Raw genomic sequence first — 14,794 nt, 5'->3', positions numbered from 1 at the left:
CTGCAGATGCAATTCTCACCCTCGGTAATGCTACCGCCGGTACGGTCACACAACCGTATTTTTGACCTGATTACTGTCAGTGAGAAAAAAAAACGGACATCACTCAGATCAGTGTTCTTCAATGGGGCAGTGTAGATGAACGATTTTTTGGACTCAATCGAGTCTACGTGTTCCTCCTCCCCTCCCCCCCAAAAAATGGATGCCATGTGGAACCACGGTATAGCATCCAATTTTTACGGATATATTGCAGTTCTGTAATATAGGAACCTGTAAATGGTCTTTTAAAAGAGTCGTAACAGCGCTGCTGAGTGAAAAACGGACAGCACACAGATAAGCGAGGAAAAAAAATCTCACTTTTCTGGATGAAACTCTAAATTATTATTATTTTTTTAAATATACTACCTACCTTTACTTGTAGTGTTATTCCCATCTCCACGGATGGAGATGGTTGGATATTGCTTATACACAATCACTTTTGCAATTTACTGTTTTGTCATATTTGCAACCAGTCTTGAGATTTTAACAGTTTTCTATTGAGCTCGTTGCCTAGGAGGCCGACCACCGCTGCGGAGAAGCCTGTAGGCACTGATCTGAACCTGGCATGGATTTGGAGATGATGGTGCACTCCAGCGATTCGGTCAGCCCTAAAGCAGTGCTTACCAGTACAATAGATAAGAGGTTGAAAGCACTGTGCATGTTCGGCCACTCCTGCTAGACAGCAGGGGTGGGCGGTCTCCTAGGCAATAAGCTGTATAAAATAGAAAAGTATTAAAAGCTAAAGAATAGCTAAAATTTTTAAGCGGTAAATAGCAGAAGTGCTTGTTTTTCTAACCACTATCCAACAATAGCCATGGGAATGAAGATGGGAATAACCTTCTAAAAGTATTACTGAGGGTTAAGGAGGCAATACTCTTGACTAAGGGACATTTCTTAAAGGGAAATCACTCAACAGGCAATAACCAGTATCATTGTTCAGATCCAATTATTTAAAGGGGTTGGCCAACCTTAGGCTACAAGGTTCCAATCACTCTATGTGACAGCAGACTTGTGATCCTCACATTTCATGCAGGGAGCGTTGTGACCATCCTCTGATGTCAGGAGCGGGCGTCATGTGATCGCAGGTATGCAATTTGCACACTCCCGTACACATTACGGCTAGGCTTGTCCTGCCTCGATCAATGCACTTGCATTCAATGAGGCCACGCATGTCTAGTCGGCATGTATCCAAATCACATACTCGGTCATGTACCCGCCACCCCAAGCTCCAGGACCGGAGAGTCCTCGCAGCACACAGTGTGCGCAATGTGAGGATTCACAAGTCTGCAGTCACATATAGTAACTACAAACTTCTACCCCAAGGCTGGACACCCCCTTTACTGTAAAGATTTCCACCCAAAATAGATACTATTGAGCCAGATGTTAGAAATAAGTAAAGATTGTCTCCAATTACACAGGAAATGCTAATAATGTGGTAGTGTGCACAATAATCTCAATACAAGGGATTTGGGGAAATGATCACCCCTGCACTGTCATTTTTCTGCGTAATCGGAGGGACACTTTAAGGTTTGGTTATGTTTCTTTGGTGATGTATAGAGATGCTGCCATTTTTGTTGACATCATCAGGCACAGCCATATTGGTTGTCACTTTACGGTTCTCAAAGACTAACGGTAAAGTGTCACTTTGTAGCAAGTTCAATCAATAAAGTGATGGTAAAACTATTAGTTGCTGAGAATCTAATTCAAAAGTGGTGACCGACAGCGCCGCTCTTCTGGGGTTACTGCAGATATATATTTACAGCGGCATGTAAAAGTTGGTCAAAATTACTGTTATTGTGAACAGTTAAGCGAGTTGAAGATGAAATGATCTCTTAAAAGGTCTAAAGTTGAAGATGACACATTTTAACATTACAGTGTACATGGTTCATATTGCAGACAATATTAATATCTCAAGCTTTTTGTATGGCCTACATACAATAATTTGTGCCTAGTTTATCGGTTTTGAAAACACATAACAGTAAAGGCTATTACATTAGTAAATATTAAAGGCTGAGCTTTAGCTAAATGTCTGCAGTCACTCTATGTGAGGTCAGATTGCTTATTCCTGGCAGTGTGCAATGTGGACACTGTCAGGATTCCACTCTTGACTGCTCGAGTGGTCGTCAAGGGACTGCAAGTATGTGACTTTCATAGTTGCTGCCATGTTCTGACCAGCACCTTTTTCTGCTTTACTAAATGTTCTATCATTGATAGAACCAGATGACAAGCTAGTGGGCATGTGAGCACATGTATACAAATCACATACTTACGGTCACATGACAAACACATGAACGGACAAGAAATCACTGTCAGGATTCAGCAATCTGCAGTGTCACATTATTAATGCATGACAAATTTTATGTTTTGGGAGAGAACTCTCTTCAAAACCAAACTCCCCTCTACAGCTGAAAATACAACTGTTATTAGCTGATCTTTAAAGGGGTTTTCTGGCCTTAGGCTAAAAGCCTGCAGTCATTATGTGACTGCAGACTTGCGAATCCCTGCATTGAGGACTCTCCATTGCTGGTGCCAGTTGTATGACTACAAAATATATGTAAATCATGTATGTGGTCACGTACCGACTAGTCGTGTGTGGCCTTAGTCAATGCAAGTGTACTGAGTTAGACCGGACACGTCTAGTTGGAATGTGTGTGGAAGTATGCACATTGCAAACTAGTTGTAAAATATATTGTAGCTTCTAAAACTTTGTGACATTTTCCTTTTTTCTGAGTAAAATAACTTTTGCAAATAGTATCAGACCTATAAATAGAGTAGATTACCACGGCGAGTTACACATTATCTACAAGATAACTGAAATCACTTTTGAACTGTGCAATTTGTTTTTACTGACTAATGAACAGACTCTTTAATAAAAAGAAATCTTTCAGATGTCCTAATAGAAAGTAACAAGTGTGCAAATAAGCACCCTACATCCTGTACTTGGAGTGCAACACTCCACTACTTGTAAAATAGGAAGATTCCCAGGGACGTAACTAGAAATAACTGAGCTACATAGCAAACCTGGGAGCATATAGAAGGAGGAACAGGCATACAAAGAACTACACAAAAATAGAAATCTTTATTTTATGTTACAAAGGGGGTGGCTGTAGGTAAAAAAAAATGGCTAAAAGCCAATGTATGAGGGCACCATGGGTTGGCAGTGTATAGATAAATCTAACAATACATACAGTACAGACCAAAAGTTTGGACACACCTTCTCATTTAAAGTTTTTTTCTGTATTTTCATGATTATGAAAATTGTACATTCACACTGAAGGCATCAAAACAATGAATTAACACATATGTTATTATATACTTAACAAAAAAGTGTGAAACAACTGAAAATATGACTTATATGCTAGGTTCTTCAAAGTAGCCACCTTTTGCTTTGGTGACTGCTTTGCACACTCTTGGCATTCTCTTGATGAGCTTCAAGAAGTAGTCACCGGGAATGGTCTTCCAACAATCTCGAAGGAGTTCCCAGAGATGCTTAGCACTTGTTGGCCCTTTTGTCTTCACTCTGCCATCCATCTCACCCCAAACCATCTCAATTGGGTTCAGGTCTGGTGACGGTGGAGGTCATCTGGCGTAGCACCCCATCACTCTCCTTCTTGATCAAATAGCCCTTACACAGCCTGGAGGTATGTTTGGGGTCATTGTCCTGTTGAAAAATAAATGATGGTCCAACTAAACGCAAACCGGATGGAATAGCATGCCGCTGCAAGATGCTGTGGTAGCCATGCTGGTTCAGTATGCCTTCAATTTTGAATAAATCCCCAACAGTGTCACCAACAAAGCACCCCCACACCATCACATCATCACACCTCCTCCTCCATGCCTGTCCTTAGCAGTGGTTTCCTAGCAGCTATTTTACCATGAAGGCCTGCTGCACAAAGTCTCCTCTTAAGAGTTGTTGTAGAGATGTGTCTGCTGCTAGAACTCTGTGTGGCATTGACCTGGTCTCTAATCTGAGCTGCTGTTAACTTGCGATTTCTGAGGCTGGTGACTCGGATAAACTTATCCTCAGAAGCAGAGGTGACTCTTAGTCTTCCTTTCCTGGGGCGGTCCTCATGTGAGCTAATTTCTTTGTAGCGTTTGATGGTTTTTGCCACTGCACTTGGGGACACTTTCAAAGTTTTCCAAATTTTTCGGACTGACTGACCATCATTTCTTAAAGTAATGATGGCCACTCGTTTTTTTTACTTAGCTGCTTTTTTCTTGCCATAATTCAAATTCTAACAGTCTATTCAGTAGAACTATCAGCTGTGTATCAACCAGACTTCTGCTCAACACAACTGATGGTCCCAACCCCATTTATAAGTCAAGAAATCCCACTTATTAAACCTGACAGGGCACACCTGTGAAGTGAAAACCATTCCCGGTGACTACCTCTAGAAGCTCATCAAGAGAATGCCAAGAGTGTGCAAAGCAGTCATCAAAGCAAAAGGTGGCTACTTTTGAGGAACCTAGAATATAAGACATAATTTAAGTTGTTTCACACTTTTTTGTTAAGTATATAATTCCACATGTGTTAATTCATAGTTTTGATGCCTTCAGTGTGAATGTACAATTTTCATAGTCATGAAAATACAGAAAAATCTTTAAATGAGAAGGTGTGTCCAAACTTTTGGTCTGTACTGTATATATAATGTTTAGTTAGCCATGATAAAGTGTGAACAAGTACGTAGTATTGACATAAGTTATAAAAAAGTGCAAGTGCAAATCCTAAAAAGAAAAAGTGTATTTATATAAATGTGTCAAACAGTACATATGTATGATATAAGGTTAGTATTGAACCATGGGATACCATATACACTGGTAAGTAGTACTGGCCTGAATTATATAGTAAAGTGATATGTGAAGACCGTAGAGACCAAGTATGGATGGTCAGTACATAGCATAATTAAACCATAGATAATGCATAAGTGGACTCTAACATTCATGTAATTATGTAAGTGACGTCATCAAGTTATAGTTGGTTTTCATATTGCCCAATGTAAGACCATGTTCATTACATCCCAGAAAACTCCTTTAAGTTAAGGACACAATTTCCTTTGGAGTCTCAGTATATACTTTAAAAGCATGTATAGTCCTGTATTCATTCAAAATCAAACAAGCTCCTTTTGGCCTCATTGTACTAATATGAGTCAGTGCACATTGTCTTTACTGTATAGGAGAATGTAGACTGCTACACTTTTCTTTTTTACCTCGGGGCTACTGGGTGATGTATGACTTTTGAAGCGTACATCTAAAAATTTCCATGTCATATACTCCGAACGAAAGTATAAAAGGAGTTGTGAGCAATTAATTAACTAGAAATAAAATATGATAAAGAATGAAGTGTGCACACAATACGTTTATCTAAAAGGCTTAACCCCTTAGTGACAGAGCCAATTTGGTACTTAATGACCAGGCCAATTTTTGCAATTCTGACCACTGTCACTTTATGAGGTTATAACTCTGGAACGCTTCAACGGATCCCGCTGATTCTGAGTTTGTTTTTTCGTGACATATTGTACTTCATGTTAGTGGTAACATTTCTTCGATATTACTTGCGATTATTTATGAAAAAAACGGAAATATGGCAAAAATTTTTAAAATTTTGCAATTTTCAAACTTTGTATTTTTATGCCCTTAAATCAGAGAGATATGTCATGAAAAATAGTTAATAAATAACATTTCCCACATGTCTACTTTACATCAGCACAATTTTGGAAACAAAATTTTTTTTTGTTAGGGAGTTATAAGGGTTAAAAGTTGACCAGCAATTTCTCATTTTTACAACACCATTTTTTTTTTAGGGACCACATCACATTTGAAGTCATTTTGAGGGGTCTATATGATAGAAAATAATGAAGTGTGACACCATTCTAAAAACTACACCCCTCAAGGTTCTCAAAACCACATTCAAGAAGTTTATTAACCCTTTACGTGCTTCACAGGAACTGAAACAATGTGGAAGGAAAAAATGAACATTTAACTTTTTTTTGCAAACATCTTAATTCAGAACCATTTTTTTTATTTTCACAAGTGTAAAAACAGAAATGTAACCATAAATTTTGTTATGCAATTTCTCCTGAATACGCCAATACCCCATATGTGGGGGTAAACCACTGTTAGGGCGCACCGCAGAACTTAGAAGTGAAGGAGCGCCTATGACTTTTTCAATGCAGAATTGGCTGGAATTGAGATCGGACACCATGTCACATTTAGAGAGCCCCTGATGTACCTAAACAGTGGAAACTCCCCACAAGTGACACCATTTTGGAAACTAGACCCCTTAAGGAACTTATCTAGATGTGTGGTGAGCACTTTGAACCCCCAAGTGCTTCACAGAAGTTTATAACGTAGAGCCGTGAAAATAAAAAATCGCTTTTGTTTACACAAAAATGATCTTTTCGCCCACAAATTCTTATTTTCACAAGGGTAACAGGAGAAATTAGACCACAAAAGTTGTTGAGCAATTTCTCCTGAGTACGCGGATACCCAATATATGGGGGTAAACAACTGTTAGGGCGCACCGCAGAGCTTGGAAGAGAAGGAGTGCCGTTTTACTTTTTCAATGTAGAATTGGCTGGAATTGAGATTGGACGCCATGTCGCGTTTGGAGAGCCCCTGATGTGCCTAAACAGTGGAAACCCCCCACAAGTGACACCATTTTGGAAACTAGACCCCTTAAGGAACTTATCTAGATGTGTGGCGAGCACTTTGAACCCCCATGTGCTTCACAGAAGTTTATAACGTAGAGCCGTGAAAAAAAAAAATTGCATTTTTTCTACAAAAATGATCTTTTTGCCCACAAATTTTTATTTTCACAAGGGTAACAGGAGAAATTAGACCACTAACGTTGTTGTGCAATTTCTCCTGAGTACGTCGATACCCAATATGTGGGGGTAAACCACTGTTTCGGCGCACCGCAGAGCTTGGAAGAGAAAGAGTGCCGTTTTACTTTTTCAATGTAGAATTGGCTGGAATTGAGATCGGACGCCATGTCGCGTTTGGAGAGCCCCTGATGTGCCTAAACAGTAGAAATCCCCCACAAGTGACCCCATTTTGGAAACTAGACCCCCCATGGAACTTATCTAGATGTGTGGTGAGAACTTTGAATGCCCAAGTGCTTCACAGAAGTTTATAATGCAGAGCCGTGAAAATAAAAAATATTTTTTTTTCCACAAAAAAGATTTTGTAGCCCCCAAATTTTTATTTTCACAAGGGTAACAGGAGAAATTGGACTGCAATAGTTGTTGTCCAATTTATCCCGAGTACGCTGATGCACCATATGTGGGGGTAAACCACTGTTTGGGCGCACGGCAGAGCTCGGAAGGGAAGGAGCGCCTTTTTGGAATGCAGACTTTGATAGAATGGTCTGTGGGCATTATGTTGCGATTGCAGAGCCCCTGATGTACCTAAACTGTAGTAACCCCCCACAAGTGACCCCATTTTGGAAACTAGACCCCCCAAGGAACTTATCTAGATGTGTGGTGAGAACTTTGAATGCCCAAGTGCTTCACAGAAGTTTAGAATGCAGTCGTGAAAATAAAAAATATTATTTTTTTCACAAAAAAGATTTTGTAGCCCCCAAGTTTTTATTTTCACAAGGGTAAAAAGAGAAATTGGACCCCAGAAGTTGTTGTCCAATTTATCCCGAGTACGCTGATGCCCCATATGTGGGGGTAACCAACTGTTTGGGCGCACGGCAGAGCTCAGAAGGGAGGGAGCACCATTTGACTTTTTGAGCGCAAAATTGGCTGTCGTATTTGGAGACCCCCTGATGTACCTAAACAGTGGAAACCCCCCAATTCTAGCTCCAACCCTAACCCCAACACACCCCTAACCCTAATCCCAACCTCATCCATAATCCTAATCACTAACCCTAACCATAATCACAACCCTTACCCCAAAACAACCCTAATGTCAACCCTAACCATAACCCTAATCAAAACCCTAAATCCAACACACCCCTAATCCTAATCTCAACCCTAACCTCAAACCTAACCCTAATCCCAATACACCCCTAATCACAACCCTAACCTTAACCCTAATCCCAAACCTAACCCTAATCCCAAGCGTAACCCTAATGCCAACCCTAACCCTAATACGAACCCTAATCCAAACCCTAACCCTAATCCCAGCTCTAACCCTAACTTTAGCCCCAACCCTAGCCCTAACTTTAGCCCCAACCCTAACCCTAGCCCTAGGGCTACTTTCACACTTGCGTCGTTTGGCATTCCATCGCAATCCGTCGTTTTGGACAAGAAACGGATCCTGCAAATGTGCCCGCAGGATGCGTTTTTTGCCCATAGACTTGTATTGCCGACGGATCGTGACGGATGGCCACACGTCGCGTCCGTCGTGCACTGGATCAGTTGTGTTTTGGCGGAGCGTCGGCACAAAAAAAGTTCAATGAAACGTTTTTTTGTACGTCGCATCCGCCATTTCTGACCGCGCATGCGTGGCCGTAACTCCGCCCCCTCCTCCCCAGGACATAGATTGGGCAGCGGATGTGTTGAAAAACTACAGCTGCTGCCCACGTTGTGCACAATTTTCACAACGTGCGTCGGTATGTCGGGCCGACGCATTGCGACGGCCCCGTACCGACGTAAGTGTGAAAGAAGCCTAACCCTAAGTTTAGCCCCAACCCTAACCCTAAATTTAGCCCCAACCCTAACCCTAAATTTAGCCCCAACCCTAACCCTAAATTTAGCCCCAACCCTAGCCCTAACCCTAGCCCTACCCCTAACCTAACCCTACCCCTAACCCTACCCCTAACCCTAACCTAACCCTACCCCTAACCCTACCCCTAACCCTACCCCTAACCTAACCCTAACCTAACCCTACCCCTACCCCTAACCCTACCCCTAACCTAACCCTAACCCTACCCCTAACCCTACCCCTAACCTAACCCTAACCCTACCCCTAACCCTACCCCTACCCCTAACCCTACCCCTAACCTAACCCTACCCCTAACCCTACCCCTAACCTAACCCTACCCCTAACCCTAACCCTATCCCTAACCCTACCCCTACCCCTAACCCTACCCCTAACCCTACCCCTACCCCTAACCCTAACCCTACCCCTAACCCTACCCCTAACCCTAATTTTAGCCCCAACTGCTGTTCTCCTGCCGGCCGGCAGATGGAGACAGATGGCGGGCGCACTGGGCATGCGTCCGCCATGTTCTGCTGCCGGCGGCCAGGAGGAGCAGCAAGAGGATCCAGGGACCTAGGTGAGTATGCTAGGGTCCCCGAATCCCCCTATTTCTCTGTCCTCTGATGTGCGATCACATCAGAGGACAGAGAATTACACTTTAATTTTTTTTTTTTTTTTTTTTTGCGGTCGCCGGTAAACAGTTAATTACCGGCGATCGCAAAACAGGGGTCGGTAATACCGACCCCGATCGTGCTCTTTGGGGTCTCGGCTACCCCCGGCAGCCGAGACCCCAAAGATTCTCCCGGTGCCGGCCGGCGGGCGCACTGCGCATGCGCCCGCCATTTTGAAGATGGCGGCGCCCACCGGGAGACACGAGGAGCATCGGGGGAGCTAGGTGAGTATTGGGGGGCCACCTGGGACCCCTTTTCTCTGTCCTCCGATGTGCGATCACATCGGAGGACAGAGAAATTAAAAAGAGATCGCTTTTTTTTTTCTTTTCTTTTTTTGCGATCGCCGGTAAACGGTTAATTACCGGCGATCGCAAATGCGGGGTGGGTTAAAAACCCCCCGTATCATGTTCTCTGGGGTCTCGGCTACCCTCGGCAGCCGAGACCCCGGAGAAAATCGGCCTCTGGGGGGCGCTATGGACTTTTTCCACAGCGCCGTTAATTAACGGCGCTGTGGTTTAAGTACCCTTAGCGGCCGCCGTTAAAAGGCGTATCGGCGGTCGCTAAGGGGTTAAAGGAATCTGGTAGAAACAGTAATCCCCTCCCACACCCCAAGAAAAAAGTCATTTATGTAACTGTATAGCACAGAAAAAGCTGGTTCAGTTAATCTATTTATGACCCCAAAGTGCGGCTCCAGTTTTGAAGTTGTGTCTGGAAGTGCCTTGGGGTGTAATGATGCACTTCCAGCTTCTCAGCCTCAAATGATACAGGAAAATATATCTTTGTAATGCGTTAGCCAGTAGATACAATGGTATGTAAAGTTTAGGCACCCATGATCAAAATTACTGTTTGGGCTTGTTCACACATTGCATTATTGGTGCATTTTTGCCATGCAGATTTGCTATCAAAACCTGAAGCATTTCTGGTGCCAGCAAAGTGAAGGAGAAACCTGACATGTCATGCATACTTTGAGTATTTTTGACTCACAGATTTGGTGCAGAAAATAATCTGCTGCAGGTCAATTCTCTGTGTGTTTTTCCCCAGTGACCTTATTCAAATCAGTCAAAAAACGCAGGCAAAAACACATAAAAAAAGGCACGGTTTTGCAGCTGCATTTTTCCTGCCAGGAGATGCAGAAATTCTGAATCCACTTACTCAACAAAGGCACATAGCACATAGCCTTATTGTCGACAGTTAAGCAAGTTGAAGATGTAATGATCTCTAAAAGGCCTAAAGTTTAAGATGACACATTTCCTTTGTATTTTAGGCGTAAAAATATATATATATATATATTTTCATCTTTTGCATTTTGAAAATTACAAAACAAAAAAGGGGCTGATGCTAAAGTTTGGGCACCTAATAACATTCCCTTTTGAAAGTTTCACAACTTGTAAATGCTTTTTATGGCCAGACAGACCAGAGTCTTTCAATTCCTGTTTGAGGGATTTTCATCCATTCTTCTATGGAAAATTCTTCCAATTCTGTGAGATTCCTGGGTCATCTTGCATGCACTGCTATTTTGTGCTCTGATGTTCAGATCAGGGGACTGTGAGGGCCATTGTAAAACCTTCAGTTTGCGCCTTTTGGGGTAGTTTATTGTGAATTTTGACATGTGTTTAGGATCATTATCTATTCGTAGAAGCCACGGTAGGAACAAGGCATGTAGAGTCCATCCGTTCACCTTTTCTGCATCACACAAAGACACGGTGGTTGGAACCAAAGATCTCAAATGTGGACTCATTAGACCAAAGCACAGATTTCCACTGGTCTATTGTCCATTCCTTGTGTTCTTTAGCCCAAACAAGTATCTTCTGCTTGTTGCCTGTCCTTAGCAGTGGTTTTCTAGCAGCTATTTTACCATGAAGACTTGCTGCACGAAGTCTCCTCTTAACAGTTGTTGTAGAGATGTGTCTGCTGCTAGAACACTGTGTGGCATTGACCTGGTCTCTAATCTGAGCTGCTGTTAACCTGTGATTTCTGAGGCTGGTGACTCGGATAAACTTATCCTCAGAAGCAGAGGTGACTCTTAGTCTTCCCTTCCACGGGCGGTCCTCATGTGAGCCAGTTTCTTTGCAGCGCTTGATGGTTTTTGCCACTGCATTTGGGGACACTTTCAAAGTTTGCCCAATTTTTCGGATTGACTGACCATCATTTCTTAAAGTAATGATGGCCACTCATTTTTCTTTACTTAGCTGTTTTTTTTCTTGCCATAATACAAATTCTAACAGTCTATTCAGTAGGACTATCAGCTGTGTATTCACCAGACTTCTGCACAACACAACTGATGGTCCCAACCCCATTTATAAGGCAAGAAATTCCACTTATTAAACCTGACAGGGCACACCTGTGAATTGAAAACCATTCCCGGTGACTACCTCTTGAAGTTCATCAAGAGAATGCCAAGAGTGTGCAAAGCAGTCATCAAAGAAAAAGGTGGCTACTTTTGAAGAACCTAGAATATAAGACATATTTTCAGTTGTTTCACACTTTTTTGTTAAGTATATAATTCCACATGTGTTAATTCATAGTTTTGATGCCTTCAGTGTGAATGTACAATTTTCATAGTCATGAAAATACAGAAAAACCTTTAAATGAGAAGGCGTGTCCAAACTTTTGGTCTGTACTGTATATGAATACCTCAACAGTAAATACTCCACGCAGGGAGTAAGGGGGTGTAAACATACAGGCCCGCAATGTGTATATAGCAATAAAGTAACTACAACGGGTGAAATAACGGGTTAACTTATCAGTCTCTGGTTCCTGGACAATGGTGGCGCGAGAAGTCTCTGAGCTGGTCCTGGAGGAAAGTGTAGCACTGTCTCTGTACGGCGATGAAGTATCCAGATCTTCTTTCACGTGGTCTTGTGATCCTGGAACAAGGTGCTGAACAGGGAAAGGTCTGCGGCACAGCTAAAGATGAGCAAAGTCCTGGACTGGAGGCCACAGTCTCACCACTACGAACCATGTGTAACGCCGGATCAGCATTGCCAAAAGGGACAGAAGATGTCAGATGTACCAACCGGTTAGTGCTGCCAGGGTCAGAGAGTAACGGGGAGCTAGTCTCGGGAGATTCACAATCTGTAGGCGTTGGGGATGGAGCGCTGAAATGCGGTCTTGTCAATTGATGTCGGTCAGCGGAGAGGGAATCAACCTTCTCCTGTAGCGCATGCTGGGTACCCGCCAAAAGCCCCGTTCCCGCACGCATAGCCCCTTTTATATCACACCCATCCCCAACAGTCAGGTGCAAAGGTTTACTCCGGTAAGAAAGTGCTTCCCCTGGCAACAATAGTGACAATCCCGACCCGGACACGCAAGAGAGACTACTATTCTGGTCCATCTTCCTACACATGTATGGCCTGCATCAGACGAGCATAGGGCATCCGATGCAAGAGCATTGGATGCGATATGCTAATGACCCTCGGCTCCTGCTCTGCTGCGAGCGGGAGCCCAGAGTCATGCGTCTGTGCTCCGAGCCTCTTGCACAGAGAAGATCGGAGCACGGCTGTGGAGGAGCCGGAGTAAGGAATTTTTCCATCTCCTCCACTGCCGGGGTCAGCGTATATCGCACATCACTAGGATGATATCCGAGTGATGTTCGTTGTCTCACTCGCACCCATAGGCTTATATGGGTGCGAGTGAGCCGAGACTCGGCCGAGTGTCGGTGACAATCGAGGCATGCTGCGATTTCACTCGCACACTGAAAACAGCTGACAAAAAAATACGGTGATGTGAGCTGCCCCATAGATGAATACTGGTCCGAGTGATATGCAATGTTTTTATCGTATAGCACTCGTAATGGTAGTGTGACTCCAGCCTTAGGGGGATTGTGCCATTTAAATGCCGCTGACAGTGATTGACAGAGGCATTTAAAATGTTAAGCAGCAGTGATCTGTGCTGTGTATTATGCAGGCAGCACTTGCCATATGTGGAGCACATCCGCACCCAACATGCGCCGTACATGAATTAATATTATGGAATATTAGTGACAGAGTACCAGTAGGAGTGAATGAAGCACACTCATTCACAGATAGTGCTCACAAGCTTTCACTTCTCTGATAGGAGTGTGACATATACCATTTTAGAGTCCCATTCACATTAGACTAATGTTGGCTGAACCCACCAATATGGATGTGATCAGCCGACACTAATTTGTATGGGTGCATCGGGCAACTCTTGGTTATCAGAGAAGTCGTTCGCACAGGTCCGATTTTTGAATGCCGATTGCAGTGTCCTCCATGAGATAATGCTCTGGTCAACGCGTCACCCCAAAAAATGCCTCCGTGTATTGGGAGAGTCTGCCGAGATGGCTGTTGATTATTTGTGGCAAAACCTTTATGGTTCTGTGATCACGGCCCAATATCATAACAATTTTAAGAGTCCTGCATTCCTGTGACTATTTGGTCTTGGGAAAACAAATCTGCCTAATAATTCTGTACACCTTTATAAAAGGCTCATTACACAAATACACATCAGCTGATCTGCTTCATCCAGTTGGAAAAGCTGCGTAAAAATTAGCATATGATCAAAATCCTCACTTGCCTGCTAATTGAGCACCAGCGTATATAAATGAGGCAGCAAGTCTACCAACGACAATCTGAGTCCCGGATACCACATCTATTCTCTGCAGAGACAACCTCACCCATGGGTTTGTTTGACATCTTTTCTTTAATACACAGGATGTAGCGGCACAGAAGAAACATAGGTCAATCATATGGGGTGTCACTAGGCAAGAAACAATGCAGAGGACACAATAGCCAGGAATTGTAACCCTCCCCTCCATAGATTCCAAGTTAATATTTTAAGTGATAGAAAATCCATTTGCAGCCAGAAATTAATGTGTTAACCTTTCTTTTACTATCCTAATAAATTAGGTTGGTGACCCGATAGCTGGCCATAAAAATTAAATGTTGGCTGAACAATATATCAGCTCTCTCTCCCAACTCCTCCATATAAATGAACAGTAGGCCGAGCCCTCCTGTGTTCTCTATTGGGAGAGAGGAGTAAGCTGCTGCCATATTATCCTGGCAGCTGCTTATCTGCCCACACAACAAAAATAATCAGATGATTGAAGTACAACTATTTGGGGGATCATCCACAAGGTCCCCATACACACCAGAGAGCCAGCTGACCCTGCCACGATTGTCATCTGACTTTTAACTAATGTTCATAGGGGGCTTTTAACCCCTCTGTGACCTTAGACGTACTATCCCGTCGAGGTGCCCTGGGCTTATCTGACCCTGGACGGGATAGTACGTCATAGCCGATCGGCCGCGCTCACGGGGGGAGCGCGGCCGATCGCGGCCGGGTGTCAGCTGCTTATCGCAGCTGACATCCGGCACTATGTGCCAGGAGCGGTCACGGACCGCCCCCGGCACATTAACCCCTGGCACACCGCGATCAAAGATGATCGCGATGTGCCGGCGGTGCAGGGAAGCACCGCG

At 43.4% G+C, this 14,794-nt stretch overlaps 1 protein-coding gene across 6 annotated transcripts in view; it reads left to right on the top strand.

The window, feature by feature from the left end:
- Positions 1-14,794, top strand: part of DLG3 (discs large MAGUK scaffold protein 3) — a 299,457-nt gene that overhangs the window by 110,289 nt on the left and 174,374 nt on the right. The window lies entirely within an intron of this gene.

The sequence above is a fragment of the Ranitomeya imitator genome, chromosome 2, assembly GCF_032444005.1.
Source record: "Ranitomeya imitator isolate aRanImi1 chromosome 2, aRanImi1.pri, whole genome shotgun sequence".
NCBI classification, from domain to species: Eukaryota; Metazoa; Chordata; class Amphibia; order Anura; family Dendrobatidae; genus Ranitomeya; species Ranitomeya imitator.
Note: the sequence above shows the minus strand (reverse complement) of the source record. Positions and strands in the feature narration are given on the sequence as shown.